At 49.4% G+C, this 17,927-nt stretch overlaps 1 protein-coding gene across 1 annotated transcript in view; it reads left to right on the top strand.

Annotated features, from left to right (window-relative positions):
* Window positions 1–6,697: 6,697 nt before the first annotated feature.
* ZNF609 (zinc finger protein 609) overlaps window positions 6,698–17,927 on the top strand; it is a 123,577-nt gene continuing 112,347 nt past the window's right edge. Inside the window, exon 1 of the mRNA XM_054041736.1 lies at window positions 6,698–6,862. The gene's annotated coding sequence lies outside the window, so the exon portion shown is untranslated. The remainder of the gene's footprint in view (window positions 6,863–17,927) is intronic.

Here is a 17,927-nt window from a genome sequence, read left to right as displayed (position 1 = left end):
CCCAGTGGCTGGTAGGGAACCTGGGCCTGCCCATTACTGCGGGTTCCAGCCTAGGACCCTGTGTCCAGCAGCTGTGGACTGCTTGCGTCTAGAGCCTTTGCTATTTCCCTGGACTCATTGTCATTCCTATTTCCTTTCTCTATCTTCTGCACCCTGGGTTTACTGGCCCCAAAGCCTTCCTCCCATGGATTAACTGTAGACTACCTTACTTCTTTGACTCCTTTCAAATGCTGTAACCCCCAACAAACCTCCCTCCTCCCAGAGAGTGATTGCAGGATACTTCCCCTGCAGCTCCTTCCTTTCTTTGCCAGTCATTTTATGGCGCAGCAGCCTCAGCATGTTAGGCTATGACCACCATTTACCACACTTATCACATAAAAAAAAAAAAAAAATCTCTATTCTCTCACCCAGCCATGTATCCTTCAAAAAATGCACTAATGCTTTCTTAATGCTACCCCACTTCCCCGGTGCCCTCACCAACCCTTTCAGACGCTGTCCTTTCACCTTGAGTAGTCTCAGTTCTTCATAAAGAGTCCTTCTTTCTGTGTTGTAATTCTCTCTGCATTGCAACAGCAGATGCTCAACTGCTTCTTGGATTTGCATGTATATCACAACCCATATTTGTGCTTGTTTAGTAAATACTAGTTACCATTCAGGTCACAGTGACCTGTTAACCCTCTAAATAGAGTTATTTCACTTCTTCTATTAAGTGTGCCACTATCCTCAAGGGTAAGACATTTCATAGACTCTTTGTCATTTGTTCTCTTTGGTCCATAGTTCTTGCCATTCCATCTTATGTTCTCTCTTAACCAAGCTTTTGAAGTCCTATTTACTTGGTGGGATCTTTATAGCAACTGCCTCATTTTTTAAAGCTTTTTATTTTTGCTGATTTTTCTGCCATTTCATTGCCCAGTATCCCAACATGCACTAGAATCCACGCCATTACTATATGTATACCTAATTGTACTATCTCTGCAGTTAACTACTATATTTCATTGACTAAATCCTTCCTGCTTTCTGAGGTGCCCTTTCTAATCCTCATTATACCTGATAAAGAGTCATGGATGGCAGTCATAGTTGGGCATATATTCCTTATGCAGGTCAATGCCAACAATATACCCATCAAGTCAGCTGTCATAATGGGCACAAAACCAGACAGTTTCATAGATCTCTTAATTCCAGATAGAGAGATATGAAAGGCCAGTCCCCCTCTACCTGTGTTTGCCTTGCTAGAGCTGTCAGTAGAGATTTGGCAATGCTGACCCCATTTGTCATTTATAAACTCATAAATCTTAGTTGTCATGTTTGATAGTCCTACTCTTCCCTTTGCTTTATTGTATAATTCCAAATCCACAACTGGAGAGACAACCATCCAGATAGAGTTTCATTTCCCATAACTAAGAATTTTAATTTTTTCCCAGCCTGCCTGCCTGCCTGCCTGCCTTCCTTTCCACCCAAGTCTTTTACACACCTTTAGGCTTTTGGTAGCCCCCTTCTGGTCTCAGCTTCATCCCTTTATACAGGCCCAACGTGCTCTACTCAGATGAACTTCTTTCATGAGGCTGTATTGATCCTTGGCTCTCCTCCAGGTGCATCATAAAATCCATTAATTGATGGATTTTAACCTGCTCTGCCTTGGGTGGGGGTGGACACGGCATCATAGTAATCCATGAGGAAGCAAATACTGGGGTGAGGCAGTTGTATGCTGCTGAGCAGGGCCTGACAGATACTCTGATATCCCTGTGCAGCAGGTGGCTTGGGAGCCTGCCACTGGACTTTGTGCTCTGGAACTTCCTCTCTCCTGGTGCCAGGATTCCCAATCCATGGGCAGGCTACACCCTTGTGCTGTGTGATGATCATGCTGGCTCCATGATTGGAGTTTTCACTCTATGTATGTGGCTAAAGTAATAGGAATGTCCATACTAGTTCAGATGAGGGTCCATGGAGTCTGGTGTTCTGGTCTCTGACAGCATCCCCAATACCAGCTGCTCCTGGGAAAGGTGTCAGAATCCTTGTAATGCGTAATACACTCATAGAGAAAAAGCTACTAACCCCTTCAGCCTCTTGTTGGCTTAGGCCTGAAACAGGAAGGTTTATATCCCTTATAATGTTTGATCCAATCCAAACTGACTTTGAATGTTCTCACTAGCCATATAAGTGTCTAATCTGTTTTTGATCTTGCCAAGCTCTTTGCCTTACTGTGGCAGTGAGTTCCACAGGTTAATTGTGTTGTGTAAAAGTGTCTTTCCCCTTAACAGTCTTAAATTTTTGCCTCTTCACTTCATTGAATTTATCTTAGTTCTGGTATTATGACAAAAGATAAATGGAAGTGCCCCGTTTACCTTCTCTAGTTATTATTTTATAGGCAACTATAATGTCACTTATTTATCTTCTCTCATCAAAATAGACCTAACATTTCTGTTTTTTTCACATAGGGGAAGTCTTTTCATGTGTCATCAGTATCATAGAATATCAGGGTTAGAAGGGACCTCAGGAGGTCATTTAGTCTAACCCCTTGCTTAAAGCAGGGCCAATCCCCAGACAGATTTTCACCCCAGATCCCTAAATGGTTCCCTCAAGAATTGAGCTCCTAACTCTGGGTTTAGTAGACAATGCTCAAACCACTGAGCTATTCCTCCCAAATGTGTTACATTTCTGCCATATTTATAATTTTGAGATGGGTTGAGCAGAACTGAAAATTAGTGAAAGTGAGTACATGCTATCAAATTACATTAACAGGTTTTAAGGCCAGAAGGGATCATTATAACCATCTAATCTGGCATTTTGCATGAGGCAGCCAGAGTGTAAGGTGATGAGTCACGCCTGTGTTAGGCTACAGCCAATCCACAAGCCAAGAGCTGGTGGGGTGATTTTCAGGGCAGGTATTTAAGCCTCACAGGAGTAGCTCACTCTGCTTGATGTAATTCTACTTTTGGAACTCTATCCAGCCTGATAGTGGCAACAGATGGCCTAGGCCCAAGCCTGCGCCTGCTCTGGTCTTGCCCATGCCCATGCCCATGCCCTGGTCCTAGTCCTGCTCCAGCCTTGCTCTCACTCAGGCCTCATCCAACCCTGCTCTGGACTCCTGTGCTGACCACTAGGCATGACGATCCCTATTATGATTTCTAATACAGAGAATGTCATCCACTAATTCCTGCAGCAAGACAAATAATCCGAGGTTGAACTAGCGCATGTGTTTCAGAAAGACTCCCAATTTTGTGGGAGACAATGTGGCCTAGTAACTAGAGAATTGAAGTTGGACATAGGAGACCTGGGTGTTATTCCTGGATCTGCTGTTGAGGTACTTTGTACAAGTCACTTCAATGCTCCGTGCCTCAGTTTCCCCATCGGTAAAATGATACTGACTTCCTTTGTTATGCGCTTTGAGATCTATGGATGAAAAATCTTATATATTATTTGATATAAAGATTTCAAGTGATGGAAAATTGATTACATTCCTAGAATTTACTACATCACCACAATATTCCTAGATAATGTATAATCTGCTCAAATGCTTAATTACTCTCACTGCTAAAAATGTGCATTGTATTTCCAGTTTGAATTTTTGGGGGATAAATTGTGAAGGGCTTCAAAAGCAAGGGCCAAACTGGAAGACAACATGAAGAGTGCATGACACAGTCAAGGCGATGGACCAGAAAGATGACCTTGGTGGTAGCATTTAGAATGAACGTTAGGGGGGCGAACTGGGAGTATTTAGATGAGTCTAGAACAAGGAGCTGCAATAACCAAGATGATAAGAGCTTGGCCAAGGATTTTGGCAGAATGGGCACAGAGGAAAGGTTGGATCTTGGCGATATTACGTTGGAAGCAGCAGCATGGTTTAAACATGGGCTGGATGCGTGAGTCAAAAGAAATGGATGAGTCAAAGATGAAGCCAAGACTACAGGCCTGAGTGACATGGAGGATGGTGGATGACACAGAGGATGGGTGGGTTTAGAGGAAGATCAGGAGATTGGTTCTGGCCATGTTAAGTTTCAGTGGGTGACTGGATATTCATGTGGAAAAGACATAAGAACAAGAGCGGCCATACTGGGTCAGACCAAAGGTCCATAAATAAATAAAAAATAAATAAATGAATGGAGATATCTCATCTCCTGGAACTAGAAGGGACCTTGAAAGGTCATTGAGTTCAGCCCCCGGCCTTCACTAGCAGGACCAAGTACTGATTTTGCCCCAGATCCCTAAGTGGCCCCCTCAAGGATTAAACTCACACCCCTGGGTTTAGCAGGCCAATGCTCAAACCACTGAGCTATCCCTCCCCCACAAAATTTTTACCTCAGGAGATCATCTAGTCCAACCCCCTGCTCAAAGCGGGACAAATCCCCAGACAGATTTTTTTTTTTTTACCCCAGTTCCCTAAATGGACCCCTTAAGGGTTGAATTTACAACCCTGGGTTTAGCAGGCCAATGCTCAAACCACTGAGCTATCCCTCCCCATCGAGCTCAGTACAGTGGCCAATGCCAGGTGCCCCAGAAGAAATGAACAGAACAGGTAATCTTCAAGTGATCCGTTCCCTGTCGCCCATTCTCAGCTTCTGGCAAACAGAGGGTAGGGACACCATCCCTGCCCATCCTGGTTAATAGCTATTGATACACCTATCTTCCATGAATTTATTTAGTTCTTTTTTGAACCCTGTTATAGTCTTGGCCTTTATAACATCCTCTAGCAAAGAGTTCCATAGGTTGACTGTGTGTTGTGTGAAGAAGTACTTCCTTTTGTTTGTTTTATTCCTGCTGCCTATTAATTTCATTTGGTGACCCCTAGTTCTTGTGCTATGAGAAGGAGACAGACCATGATTTTGGTTTGGATGAAGGGAGGCAGGTCCTGAGTAGTGATTTGTGAATCACCTGCATAAAGATGGCTTTGTTCTTCTTTGTTCTCTCTTGTAATCAGTTTACAATCTGTGACAGAACTATACCACTTCCCCCAGAACTACTTAATTTCCTTAATAGCTTTTCTGAGGAACTCTATCAGAAGCTTTTTGAAAGTCCAAATAAGATCCACTAGCTCTTCTGCATCCTCTGCTTTGTTGAGTCCTTCAACAAATTCTAATGGACTGGAGATGCTGATTTCCTTCGGAGAGCTTCTTGTTGTTTATGTCTTTAGCTTATCTGCTCTTAACATTTCCATCTCACACTTTACCTATTTATCTACTACAGCCCTCCTAACAGTAGTCTCAGAGTGCCTCACAAGTGTTAATGGATGTTAGCTTTACACTCCACTTGGGGGGAGGGAGGAAGTGTTATCCCTGTTTTATGGATGGGGAACGCAGGCACAGTGTAGATTATGGGCAGGTCTATACTAGAATCATTACAGCGGTGCTGCTGTGCCCAGGGCCGGCTCCAGGCACAAGCTTAACAAGCAGGTGCTTGGGGCGGCCAAGTGAGAGAGGCAGCACCTGTGGCAATTCAGGGGCGGCAGGTCCCTCACTCCCTCTAGGAGCGAAGGACCTGCCACCAAACTGCTGCCGCCGATCGCGGCTTTTTTTTTTTTTTTTGCGCTTTGGGCGGCAGAAATGCTGGAGCCGGCCTTGGCTGTGCCGCTGTAGCTGTGCTGCTGTAGTGGTGCTAATGCAGACACTGTATGTCAACAGGAGAGATCTCTCCTGTCAGCATGATTGCTCCACCTCCCCGAGTAGCTCTGATGCTCTCCTGCCATTATAGCACTGTCCACACAGGCGCTTACGTTGGTGTAATTTATGTAACTCAGGGTGGTGGCTTTTCCACACTCCTGATTGACTTAAGTTATATGGAAGTAAAAGCTAGTGTAGACCTGCCCTAAGTAACTTTCTCCAGATCACACAAGAACTGTGAGGCTAAATTGGGACTTGAATACGGGTCTCTTGGCTTGCCTTTCCCACCAGACCAGCCTTCCCATCCTGTTATCGTTTTTTTTGGCTTGGTCTGAATCAGTGGCGTAGCTAGGAGTGGAAATTTGGGTGGGCCATGATTTTCGGATGGACAGGCAATGCCAGACTGTGCTAGCTCACCTGATGCCACGCCCTCTTCCTGGCCCTGGTGCCCCCAGACATAGGGCTTCACCTGCCAAGTCGGGCATGCGCATAGGGTGGCTCAGAAAATGGCAAGGCAGAGCTGCCAGAGTGTAGCTTTCTGAAGGGCGGGTGCATAACTCCCACCTGGATTTGAATGTCCAAGTGACACTCCAGGGTGGGCCTGGATGCTAAGTGCATGGGCCAGCCCACTGGTGGCTACGCACCTGGTCTGGATTTCCCTTTCCAGCTCAGCAGTGATGACCCTATGTCTGTGTGGACGCTCTGGTGCCCTTCCTGCTGAGGTTCATGCTTGTCAGAGGGTTTGTCCCTCTGCCTTTCTCTGAGGGTCTGGCTCCATGTGCTCTGGGTTTCCCTGCCCTGTCCTGTGGGATCCCGATCTCTGGGGCGGATCCCGGTCTGGGTCAGTGTTCTGGGTTTGCCCCTCTGGGTCTCCTCGTCCTAGTTCTATCTCCGTGCTCCCCGCCTGAGCCCTAGGGCTGGACCCCGCGCCTCCGGCGGTCTGTGTGCACCGGGCATCCCGGCTCCGGGTTTTCCCTGCCTGGTGGGGGCGGTTCCGCGCGCCGGGTTTTCTCTCCGCCCGGCTCAGTGAGTCACGGCGGCTCCGGATCCGGACTCCGCGCTCCGGGTCCCCCGCCCCGTGCGCGCTGAGCCGAGCCCGGAGCGCGGCGGCCGCTGAGAGCCCCCGGCCGGAGGCGCGGAGCGGCCTGCACTGAGCGCGGCGCGGCGGGATGGCGGCGGCGGTCCCGGGCCCGTAGCCGGCGGCGCTGGGAGCCCGGCGGCTCTATGGAAGAGACTTAGTGGAGCGCCCGGGACGGGACCGGAGCCGGGTGAGTCCGGGATCAGCCGCAGGGCCTGGCGGGGGGAGGGGCTCCCGGAGTGTGACCCTCTCCCCACAGTGAGTCGCGGGGGGCGGCGGCGGCCCGGGAGTGTGACCCCCCGCCCCCCGGTGAGTCGGGGGGGCGGCCCGGGAGTGTGACCCCCCCCTTCCCCGGTGAGTCGGGGGGGGGCGGTCCGGGAGTGTGACCCCCCGGTGAGTCGGGGGGGGGGGCGCGGTCCGGGAGTGTGACCCCCCGGTGAGTCGGGGGGGGCGGCCCGGGAGTGTGACCCCCCGGTGAGTCGGGGGGGCGGCCCGGGAGTGTGACCCCCCCGGTGAGTCGGGGGGGCGGCCCGGGAGTGTGACCCCCCCCTTCCCCGGTGAGTCGGGGGGGGGCGGTCCGGGAGTGTGACCCCCCGGTGAGTCGGGGGGGGGGGCGCGGTCCGGGAGTGTGACCCCCCGGTGAGTCGGGGGGGGGGCGCGGTCCGGGAGTGTGACCCCCCGGTGAGTCGGGGGGGGGGCGGTCCGGGAGTGTGACCCCCCGGTGAGTCGGGGGGGGCGGCCCGGGAGTGTGACCCCCCGGTGAGTCGGGGGGGCGGCCCGGGAGTGTGACCCCCGGTGAGACGATGGGAGGGAGACTTTTCCTCCCACCCCGGAATATGCCCTCTTGGAAGCGGGGGGGGGGGGGGGGGTAGAGGGAGCTTAGGATCTCTCTTCCCTTGTGCCTGTTGTTGCTTGTAGGGCTCAGTGTGTTGGTGGCTGGGCTGGGGGCACCAGGGCCTGCGGGATCACAGGGGTGTGCTGGGCAGGGGGTGTAATGGGGTGCTAGGGTCTGAGGGGTTACAGGGGCGGGTGATGTGGGGCAAGGTTAGTGCTAAGGTGGGGAAGGGTGTGGGGGGCAGGACCAGGACAGACAGGGAGGTGGGACAAGGACAGATCTTTAGATAGAGACTGGGTGCTGTGTCCTGGCTGGATATGGGGCATAGGATGTTAAGCACCAAGTGTTAGGCATGTGGTTGCTTGGGCCGGAGAGGGTGCTGGAGCAGGTGGTTTAAGGGAACCGGGTAGGGGGGAGGGATGAGGGCAAAGGGTAGACACAAGTGGCAGATTGGTTGGGAGAGTGATCTCAAATCCCAGCACTCAAGCCTCAGCGGAGTTAGTGTTCCCTTCTTCACCCCTGTCCTTCACTCCAATCCTCACGCTGCCAGGAATTAAGAACTTGGGGAAACAAGTGAAGTGTCCCTTGGGGAGGTTTGTGGTGTCCTGTGCCAGGCTGCCTCCTGGCAGGCTCCTTCCTAACCTCCAGGCATTGTGCTGGCACTGCGGCTTTTTCCATTTCCTTTATTTGTAATGTGGGTTCGATCACTGTGCTTTCTGATGACTGATTTCCTTCTCTCCCCTTGGGCCTGTGCCTGATGAGGAGGAAGAACATCTGACCCGTGTGTGTGTGTTGTAGGGGTGTGTGAGAAAGAGACAGGCAGCAGCCCACAGCAGTTTCACGTCCCCAGTGTTGGGTTCACTGAGGGGAAAAGGACAGAGCCCTTCTGGGGGATTTTCTCAGCACAGATCACAGAGAATTAAATCCTCCAACAGACTCTTCACTGAAATGCAAACAGTCAATGTGGGAAGAAATCTTGCCTCTCCGAACACTGTTTCTCATGGGCGCCAGAGGCAGTGGCATGTGTGGGTCACAATCCTAGGCAAGGCACCTCAGATCACCTTAATTAAAGGCGGGTTTGATTGTGTTTTTTGATCCTCTGCTATCACTGCTTGGCTGTTCAGAGAAGTGCTACTATCTATCCTTGGAGCCCTGGTGCTGTTGTTCTGAAGCCTGCCCCCTCCTGCTGGGCCACAGGATCAGCTTGCCCTGCATGGCCTCCATGTGGATGGGGGCAGGGGAATGCTGTGAGTGGTAGGTGCCTAGAATTGGACTGAGAGGGTGAATCTGTTTGACTTCAGTTGTCTTCTCTCTTTTTCTGGAATGGGGCAGGGCCCCGAAGGGAGCATGGTTCCTGGCCAGAGGAAGAGTTGGGATTGGAATGTAACCCGTGCAAGGTTTATCTCGGCTGCTCTGGGGCCGGCTCCCCAAGAGGGGGTTATTTTCATTCCTTGATTGCAGGAGAAATGGCAAATATCTCTGGGTGACACCAGTTTGGGCTGTGGTGAGGAACAAACTAGCTGTGCTGGGAGCCCACAGTAATTGGTCTGATTTTATCTGAGTGAAGCAGAGGGGATAAAGCCGCTCTCTCTTGCCTGCCCATTGTATACACAGGGAAGGTCACGGGTTCAAGTCTTGTCTGTGAGACTTAGCTCTGCTCTGTCTGGGGAGCCTCCCAGCAGGCCATTTTGTCCCTGTACCAGGCAGGCCATTGCCACTGGTTGAGAGGTTGTACACAGATTTTTTTTTTTTTTTTTTTTTTTTGCAAGGGACAATGAACATCTCATGGGCACATTCCCTCCCCCCTCCCTCCCCCCAGAAGAGTAAGGATGCCAGTGTCTGTGCTGAATCATCTGCTCTGCACAGCCGGCCATTGTGTGGCCAGCTCTGCAATGGGAACAGAGCACTGTGGGGAACAGGAGATTCCCTTCCGTAGTCTTGCCTGTCTGGATGTATTTACGTAAACCTGTTTCCATGCTCTGTGCAGTGACTCTGGCACAGGGTTATTCTGCATGTTCTTTCTCTTTGTTGGCTCACAGTGCTTGGAAAATCCAATCCGCTTATTTATTGATTAGCTTTCTTATAGTGTGATTTACAAGCAAAATGTTACCTGCTTCGGAATGAGAGCATTTTCATAAAAGGGATGTTTCAACATTTTCTCCCCCCTTCCATCCTCAGACATTCATTTGCCTCCCAAATCTCTGTGGTTGGGTATAAGATGTGGGAAGTGACCCATGTACACCCTTGAAATACTGCCACCTCTGGGGTGGGAAACGACAGCTGTTTAGGATTGCACAACATTGCTTTCCAACAGTTTAGGACAAGAATGCCGCATCAGTTAAAACCACCAGAGGAAGTCAGCAGGCAGGCTGTAATGACCTGAACTGGAGTTTAGCCAGGACACATCGGGAGTATCCCAAGCTGGATACTTTCTGTTGTTTGTTTGCATCTTGGAGACACATCTTTATGTGACTGCTATTTGAACTGCTCCTTATTCAGTCTTACATGCTATATGTATGAGCATGCATAGACATGTCTATATTACACGTGTGCACCTTCGTATTGCTCTTCCATTCATTTAGGAAATAAACACTGCTCTTTGCAGGTGGTGTCATGGGATGGGACCTGTGCTGCTGTTTGGATTAATGTCCCAGACAAGGGCAGTAGCAGTTGTGAATATAGCAAAAGGGACCGCTCCTCCTCTAGTGGGATCACGGGGTAGCAGGTCCCCTCAGGCTTCCCCCAGCCTGAATATTGGATGTGTGTGTGATGCACTCATTTTCCTATACTTCCTGGCTCCTGGGAGAAACCCACTCTGTCTTTGATGTATTTATTGCTCTTCAATCATTAATCTACCTAAAAATACATTTTTTTTTAATGAAAGAATAGGCAGAAATAGCTAGTAGTGAAGTATAAACAGCCAGTAGTCTAGCCTAAGAAATCTCACTGCGTGAGAGCCACCAAACAGGCAACAAAGTGAATGCAATAAATGAACTTTGAGAGGTAAGGGCCTGTGTTCATTAAGAATCTGATTTATTCTCTCTCTGTGCATCTCTCTTCAGGGTGAGGGGTGATAGCAACATATTGGAGTATGTGATCCAACCAGTACACTGGACATTTTAACTGGACGCTGTTGAGATAGGTCAAATTTAATTTGGCCCAGCTTGGCCCAAGCTTTGCTTGCAGTGTCCAAATTGCTTTTGACAAAATTCCCTACATGCTGCAGTGCTATTTTCCCTTTTAATATCCTCACCCTCCTGAAAACCTACCACTAAGGCAGTACATACTTATGGGCAACCCTGCAATAACTGAGCTCTGTTGTTGGGCTGGTGTGGAGTCGTATGTTGTGTTACTCATTGGTGAGTGATACAGGTGTGACGTGTAAGTGGAGACAGGTCTCCTGGGGTGATCTGAGGCTGTAGTTGTGTGTTTTGGGTTCAGTTGGCGTGTGTAACTGTGATACACCCAGCGTTCATTGGCTTTGGGCTGCCCACTGTGCTTCTGAGCAAATGTTCATCAGGGAACCAGACAGAGCTGAGCCAATTTATGTCTCTTTTGACCTTGCACTTTGGCAGACTTGAGCCAGGATTTCTGTAAATTCTTCAGGGCAGGGACTATGTCTCTTTGTGTGTTTGCACAGTGCCTAGCACAATGGGTCTCTGATGCTGATTGGAGCCTCTGGGCACTAGTGTAATAGGAATATTAAATACACTGTATTAAGTCTCTTTGTCCCTCTGCTACTGAGTATTATGTAAATAGGATGGTATTTATGGTTCCAGGTGCACTGTTTCTGGGATGCAACACGTGGAGTGTGTGCACAGTTGCTTCCTTTAAGGCTTTTATGCCCCCATCCTCATTGTGGTTGGATTATCTGGCATTAGAAACAGCCCTGCCCAGAGAAAATTGTGGGCACATGTTTACACTGCGCAGATCACATGCCTATTCAGACAAAGGGAGGTGAGGCCTGCTGGTGAGGGTTTCGCAGGGAGCAGTTGCTTGTACACACAGAACACCCGCTTTGTCTGACCTGCAGAGCAGTGGTGCCAGAGGCCTGGGGCAAAGCAAGGTGAATGCTTGGCTGCAGTGGAGTGTATTCTGCTGAAATCCTTACACAGAAAATCTGTGTGTGGCTGTTGTCCCTAGTTTGGCTGATCAGTGTTTCCTTTATAAATTTGTAGATTACATGGGAACTCCCAGGTCAAGGGGAGATTTCAGGCATCTCTTTGGAAGATTCACTGGAAGATATGGACTGATGTTTTCCTAACCTTTGATCCATTGCTCCATTTCCATGTTTAGAGCTCCTAAGAGCTTGTTCCTACAAATGCAGCCAAGTTCCCATCTACTGCTCTCCCCTTATTCTCACAGTTGCATGTAGGGTCAGGAGCCCTGGCTCCCACTCTTGTGCCTTTACCATTAGGCCATCGTTGTAGTGTATAGCCTTCCTGTTTTACTGATATGTTTATGCACATTTAATGTAGATATCTAAGTATCATGCTGCTTGCATGTCTAGAAAGGAGTACATATTGCAAAACCTAAAGCAGTGTTAAGGTTTCCGATCTGAACACAAAGGAGCCAGGAAGTTCAGTTGCCAAAAGCAAAGTTAACTCAGCTGCATGCATGTACTGTATATTATGTTCTGCACCCAAGTCTAAGCAATAGTTGAAAATAGTATTTGTGGATGAGTCAAAGTTCATGCCTGAGAATCTTGACTTTTGTGTTTTAAATTGGTAAGTTTTTTGCATTTTATTTCCTTCTTTTATTTGGGGAAAAAAAACGGCAAAGGACTCTCTTTGTGCCTTCCCTGCCCTCAGCACGGTAGAGATGTGGAATGATTTTGCAACATCAGATGTTAAATACAACCACTGGTGTACATTACTTCTATCTGGGCCAATACATCTGTGCTGTTAAGTGGCTGGAAACTTTAATACATTTTATACAGTGCTTTTGTAATTTAGTTATTTTGTCTTTGTGTGCACACAGCGAAGTGGTTCTTACTGAAAACTGACCACCTGTGCCGCATGAGTGTGTGTAATGTGTTTTATCTTTTTTGTTTATAAAAATGAGATATTATCCTGCTTGGTTAATTTAGGACTATGGAAGGATTTTATGCAAAACTACCTCAGAATCTTATTTCTGTGATGAGACAAAAAGAATAGGCAGTTTTAGTCTTACAAGAACAGTCCTTTGCGAACTTTCAAATGAATGAAAATGGGGCATTACATAGTGCTACTGTGAATACCGCTGTAGAGTAGAACTTCGCTAATCTGCACAAGAATTGTTGGTCTCTCCCCAAAGATTTAGTAGCAAATGCTGTAGTGAGATTTCTTGTTAGCAAGATTTCATTATTTTTGCCAAACCTAACATAGAACCTTTCCTAGCATTTGCAGTATCACCACAAGTAATTAAAACGGAACTACAGCTAACAAAATAAATGAGCAAAGTACATTTCAATGCATTATTCTTGCTTTTTATTGTATTCCTTTATGTACTTGCTAATTCACAAAATTGTGTAATTTTCAATGGGTCATTAGTGTGAATTAGCCAGGGTCTGATGTATATCATGGCTTTTCAAATGTGCTTTATTAATCTATAAAATACACCTATTTATTATCCCTCCCTAAAAAAATCGCTGAAGGGGTTTTGTTGTCTAGTATTCCCTGCACTCGGATTTGTTCCTGCATGTCCGTAGACCTCGCTTTGCAGTCTGATTGGCCTCTCCCAAACTGCTCCTGGGCTGACGCTTGACAGCAAGAGAGATCGTGAGTGCAGGTAATATACATTCTACTCCTGCAGATGAAGCCCTTGCTAGCTTTAGCCAAGGTGCACTAATTGGTTATTGAATGAAGGGAATTAAGGGCATTAATAGATGAAGTGGCAGCCCCTTCATTTTTGGAATCAGAGACATTTTCCTCTTCTGCTAAAGCATTTGAGGCTGCCAGTGCCGCGCATTTGTGGTCTCCCTAAGGAGGCCTAGAATTCTGCGTGTCTGCTAGATTGAAAGGCCTGCAAGCAAGACAGGCAGACAGGCAATCGTGTGACCTATTGGGAGGGGCAGGCCATCAGGGCAGTGGAGAGGTCACTCCCAGGGCAGTCTGGGGCTCTTTGCGCTGCACTGTACCTGGCCTGTGCTACTTGACTCCAGGATGTTGGGATCAAAGCAGAATCGTGGCTGGAAGCCATTGCTTTGCCGGTCACATGACTCATTTTGATCAGTCCAGTTATTTTCCCTGAATTTGGTGATGAGCTTTTGAAGTTAGAAACAAACTTCCCCTGTCATGTTTCCCTTCCCGCCAGTTGGTGGTGTGAGCGCCAGTGCTGACTCCAAGCTGCTTTCTCCCTGAATGTGGTGCTCACTGAGGCATGCTTGCTTTATCCTTGGCCCTCCCTTCCCCCGCTGGAGTCATCTGCTTGGGGAACAACTCCACTAGCCACTTGGAAACACTCTAATTACTGCCGTGTTAGTCTGTATCCGCAAAAAGAAGAACAGGAGTACTTGTGGCACCTTAGAGATATGCATCCGAAGAAGTGGGCTGTAGTCCACGAAAGCTTATGCTCTAATAAATTTGTTAGTCTCTAAGGTGCCACAAGTACTCCTGTTCTTCTAATTACTGCAGCTATTATAATCACTGCCCAGATCTACCTCCCCCACCTCTTCTGTCTTCCTTCCCCCTCCTCTCCCTCAGGCAGCAGGAGCTGAACTGGAATCTCAGAGCACAGCCAGCTTGAAGCAAGCCCTAGATCTTGCCAAGGCAACTGGAGCTGACAAGGCTGGTTTTTCATGGTAATTTTGCTATTTGCCTGAAGAATCCCATAAATTAAAGGTGAGAAGAGCCTATTCAGTTACACCCAGTTCATCCCCTCCCTGCTCCAATACCAGCCAGGGCAAAGTTGAGCTGTAAAGTATGTGAATCCTTAAATTATAGTATTTGTTTGTCCAGATATTTTGATGGCATTAGATGAGCAGGGAAAAACAGAAGAGCTCTTTCTCCCAGTACATTGCCAGCTTCAGCACTGTCATTTGTGCCCACTGGCTTCATGTGGCCTTTTATTATTTCTCTGGAGCCTTTGGTTTCCCCATCCACTTGCTTGGGATTATGGGGATCCCTTCTTATCCCATTTATCACACTTCCCTTTCTCGTTGGCTTGGGACTCTTTCAAACAGTGCAGCTAGATTGATTTTAAATCAATGTAGTTACATCAGTTCAGTTTTTCTACCAGACATTCTGTCTGTGTGAGAGAGAATGAAAAGCGAGTCTTGTCCCATATGTGCCTCTCAAAAACTTCACTGATACACAACTGCCCGGTGCCAGTTGAGTGAATTTGCCCAAATTTGGCTTTTTTGTTAGGTGTCGTTCAGGCTTTGTAACAGTGGTAGAGGGCATTTGAGCGTAACAGTGGCTTTGTAACCAGGTAGAGGGCATTTGGGCTAAAAATATGTTATATGTTACAGACAGCTTAGTGAGCAGGTTTTCATGACACAATGGTACAACATCTGAACCCTGTCTACACTAGTGCATTTGCACTATTGCTGGCAGTTGCTGTAATATGGGTACTAAATTTAGTATAGAGTCAGTCACCGTAACTGGTTACAAGTTAACATTGTCTAGTTTGTGATCACATAGCAGCTTTTGTGCCACCATAGTTGAATGTGTGTGTCTGCACCTACCACGCTATCTAACTCTGCTTCTATCAGTGTGTTGGGAAAACCTGGGCAGCCATCCCATTGTGGTTGGGCAGAGGATAGAGTACCTGGAGGCAGCGCACACAAAGTACCCCGGGGGCTATCCCAGTGGTTCTCAACCAGGGGTCCAGGGCCCCCTTGCTGCGAGCAGCTTTCAGGGAGTCAGCCAGAATAAACCAGAGAGCAGGGCTGACTTTAGACTCGCTGGGGCCCAGGGCGGAAAGCTGAAGCCCGAGCCCCGCCGCCCGAGGCAGAAAGCCAAAGCCTGAGCAACTTAGCTTTGCGGAGCCCCTGGTAGCATGGGGCCGTGGGCAATTGCCCTGTTTCCTACCCCTTAGCACCAAGCCTGGCTTTTCATCTACTGGATATGCAGAAAACCAATTGTTGTGGGCAATGAAATTTTTATAGCATGTTGGGGCTGGGGGAGCTCAGGAAAAAAAGTTGAGAACCTCTGGGCTGCCCCATTGTGCTTGTGTGGGGATAGAGTGCTCAGACGGCAGCCATGCAGATCAGCATTTGGGCAGTGCACTTGGGGGTATTTTCCTGGTTCTCTTTGTTAGAAAGGAGGACCAGCCAAATGAGGTACAGAGGACAGGCATGGTAAGAGGACACTGGTCTACATGGTAAAACAGAGTACTTGTAACAGCCAAGGCTCTGGCTAGGGCTGCCATGACGACTGACAAGGTGTTAGCCATCAGGTGTGCAGACACAATATTTAGAGTACAGCCATAGTGTGGGTTAGGTGTTGGATTTAAGAACCAAGACCTGTGAGAAGGAAACTGGCTCAGTAGTTCTGCACCCTGAAAACCTTTTCGTCCATGGTCATTGGGCTTCTCTGTGGGGTTTCTTTGTTTGAGCTAAGGCCTAGAGGCATTGCAGGGGGTTGTGGGGGCAGGGGAAGTTTGTGTTTTAGCTTAATTGCAGCTTTGGGCTTTGAACCTCGGGGCTGCTCTTTAAGTGCTTTACTATGTTAAACTGTCAGGGACTTTAAAAGTTTGGCAAAATTCACTGCAGGACATTTGGGCCAGTGTAAAATTTCTCCCAGATGAGGAGGCAGTACCCTGCCAGAGGCCATGTTGTCTAGAGGTATGGTCACCTGCAGTCTATGACCACTTGCTCCTGACTGGCCTCAGTAATCCTCTCAGCTCCCTCTGAGGTTGAGAGCTATTGCTCATCTCTGTTTGACAGGCAGGAAAACTGAGGCCTGAAAAGGGAAGTGACTTTTCCAGGGTGACAGACTAGTGACTGTCCGAATGGGGTTAAATCACAGCTCTCCTGTGTACTAGGTCTGCTGGATCCACCTCTAGCTCACACTGCTGGTTAGCCTGTGTGGCTCTCCCACTGCAAAAGGGAGCTATTAATACAGTACCTACTGACCTTGGTTGCAGGCATGCCCTTGGCCCTCTTGTTTAATGCTAAGCTGACACTCGGTGTCTTGTTTGTTGGCTTGGGGTATCTGCACATGGGAAGCGCAGGTCACATCACAACAGGAAAGGACCAGTCATATTGCCATGGATACTAGTGAGCCAGCGTTAGTGGAGAGGGTCAGTATTGCAGCAGCATCCAGCATGAGGTTCCCCAAAATCCCACACTGCATTGCACCAGGTGAAGGGTGGACCATCTCTTGTGTCTCCCCTGACGCTAGGGCCAGTGAGCTGCATGCAGTTTGGGGTTGCTTTGGAGGCACTCTGGGTTGGGTTAGGCGTGGGCCCAGCAGACCAGAGACTTCTGTTCTGGTTTTGATGCTGGCTTGCAATGTGACATAGGGCATGTCACTTAACCTCTGTGCGTGCATGTCTTCCTAGCTGTAAACTGATGACAGTATTTACCAGTGTGGGGTGATCTGCGGGCAGTAAGCAGTTAGTGTTTGAACAGCATTTTGGAAATGGAAGTGCTAGAGCAGGGGTCGGCAACCTACGGTACGCAAGCCAGTTTTGAGTGGCACGCTGCCTGCCCGGTGAGAGGAGAAGGAGGAGGGGTGGAGGGGCCGGAATGCATCAAGCTGGGGGAAGAAGCGGGGGAGGAGGGAAGCTTGGCTGCCGCAGGACCAAGCTTCTGCCTCCTGCCCCTGCAGGGGAGAGTGGTGGTGGGGGTCTCGGCCCCCCGCCCCACTCAGCCCACCCACCCACCGCTCTCCCCTGCAGGGGCAGGAGGCAGAAGCTTGGTCCTGCGGCAGCCAAGCTTCCCCCCTCCCTCGTTTCTTCCCCCAGCTTGGTGCATTACGGCCCCTCCTCCCCCCCCCCCCCCCCCGCTGGCGATGGCCCTTGCGAGGGGAGGGAGAGCGGAGCAGAGCCGAGCCGAGCGGCAGCGTGCTCAGGCAGAGAGAGGTAGGGACGGGCCTTGGGGAAGGGGATGGAACCCTGCACTTCCACACACACCCTAGCCCTCTGCCCTGACCTCCTCCCAACACCCAGCCTTCTGCCCTGCACCTCCACAAACCCTCTGCCCTGACCTCGAGTCGCCTCCAACACCCAGCCTTCTGCCCTGTACCCCCACACACCCCCAGCCCTCTGCCTCTGCTCCTGAACCCCCCACACATCCACCCTTCTGCCCTGCACCCCCACACCCGCCAGCCTTCTGCCCTGACCCCTGAACCCCCCCCACACCTCTCTGCCCTGACCCCTGAATCCCCCCACACCACTGGCCTTCTACCCTGAACCCCCCACATCCCCACTGCCCTCTGCCCTGACCTCTGAACCCCCCCCACACCCAGCCTTCTGCCCTGCATCCTCTGCCCTG

Source organism: Malaclemys terrapin, chromosome 10 (genome assembly GCF_027887155.1).
Source record: "Malaclemys terrapin pileata isolate rMalTer1 chromosome 10, rMalTer1.hap1, whole genome shotgun sequence".
In the NCBI taxonomy this organism is placed as follows: domain Eukaryota; kingdom Metazoa; phylum Chordata; order Testudines; family Emydidae; genus Malaclemys; species Malaclemys terrapin.
The sequence above is the reverse complement of the archived record's forward strand: the minus strand, read 5'-3'. Positions and strand labels throughout refer to the sequence as shown.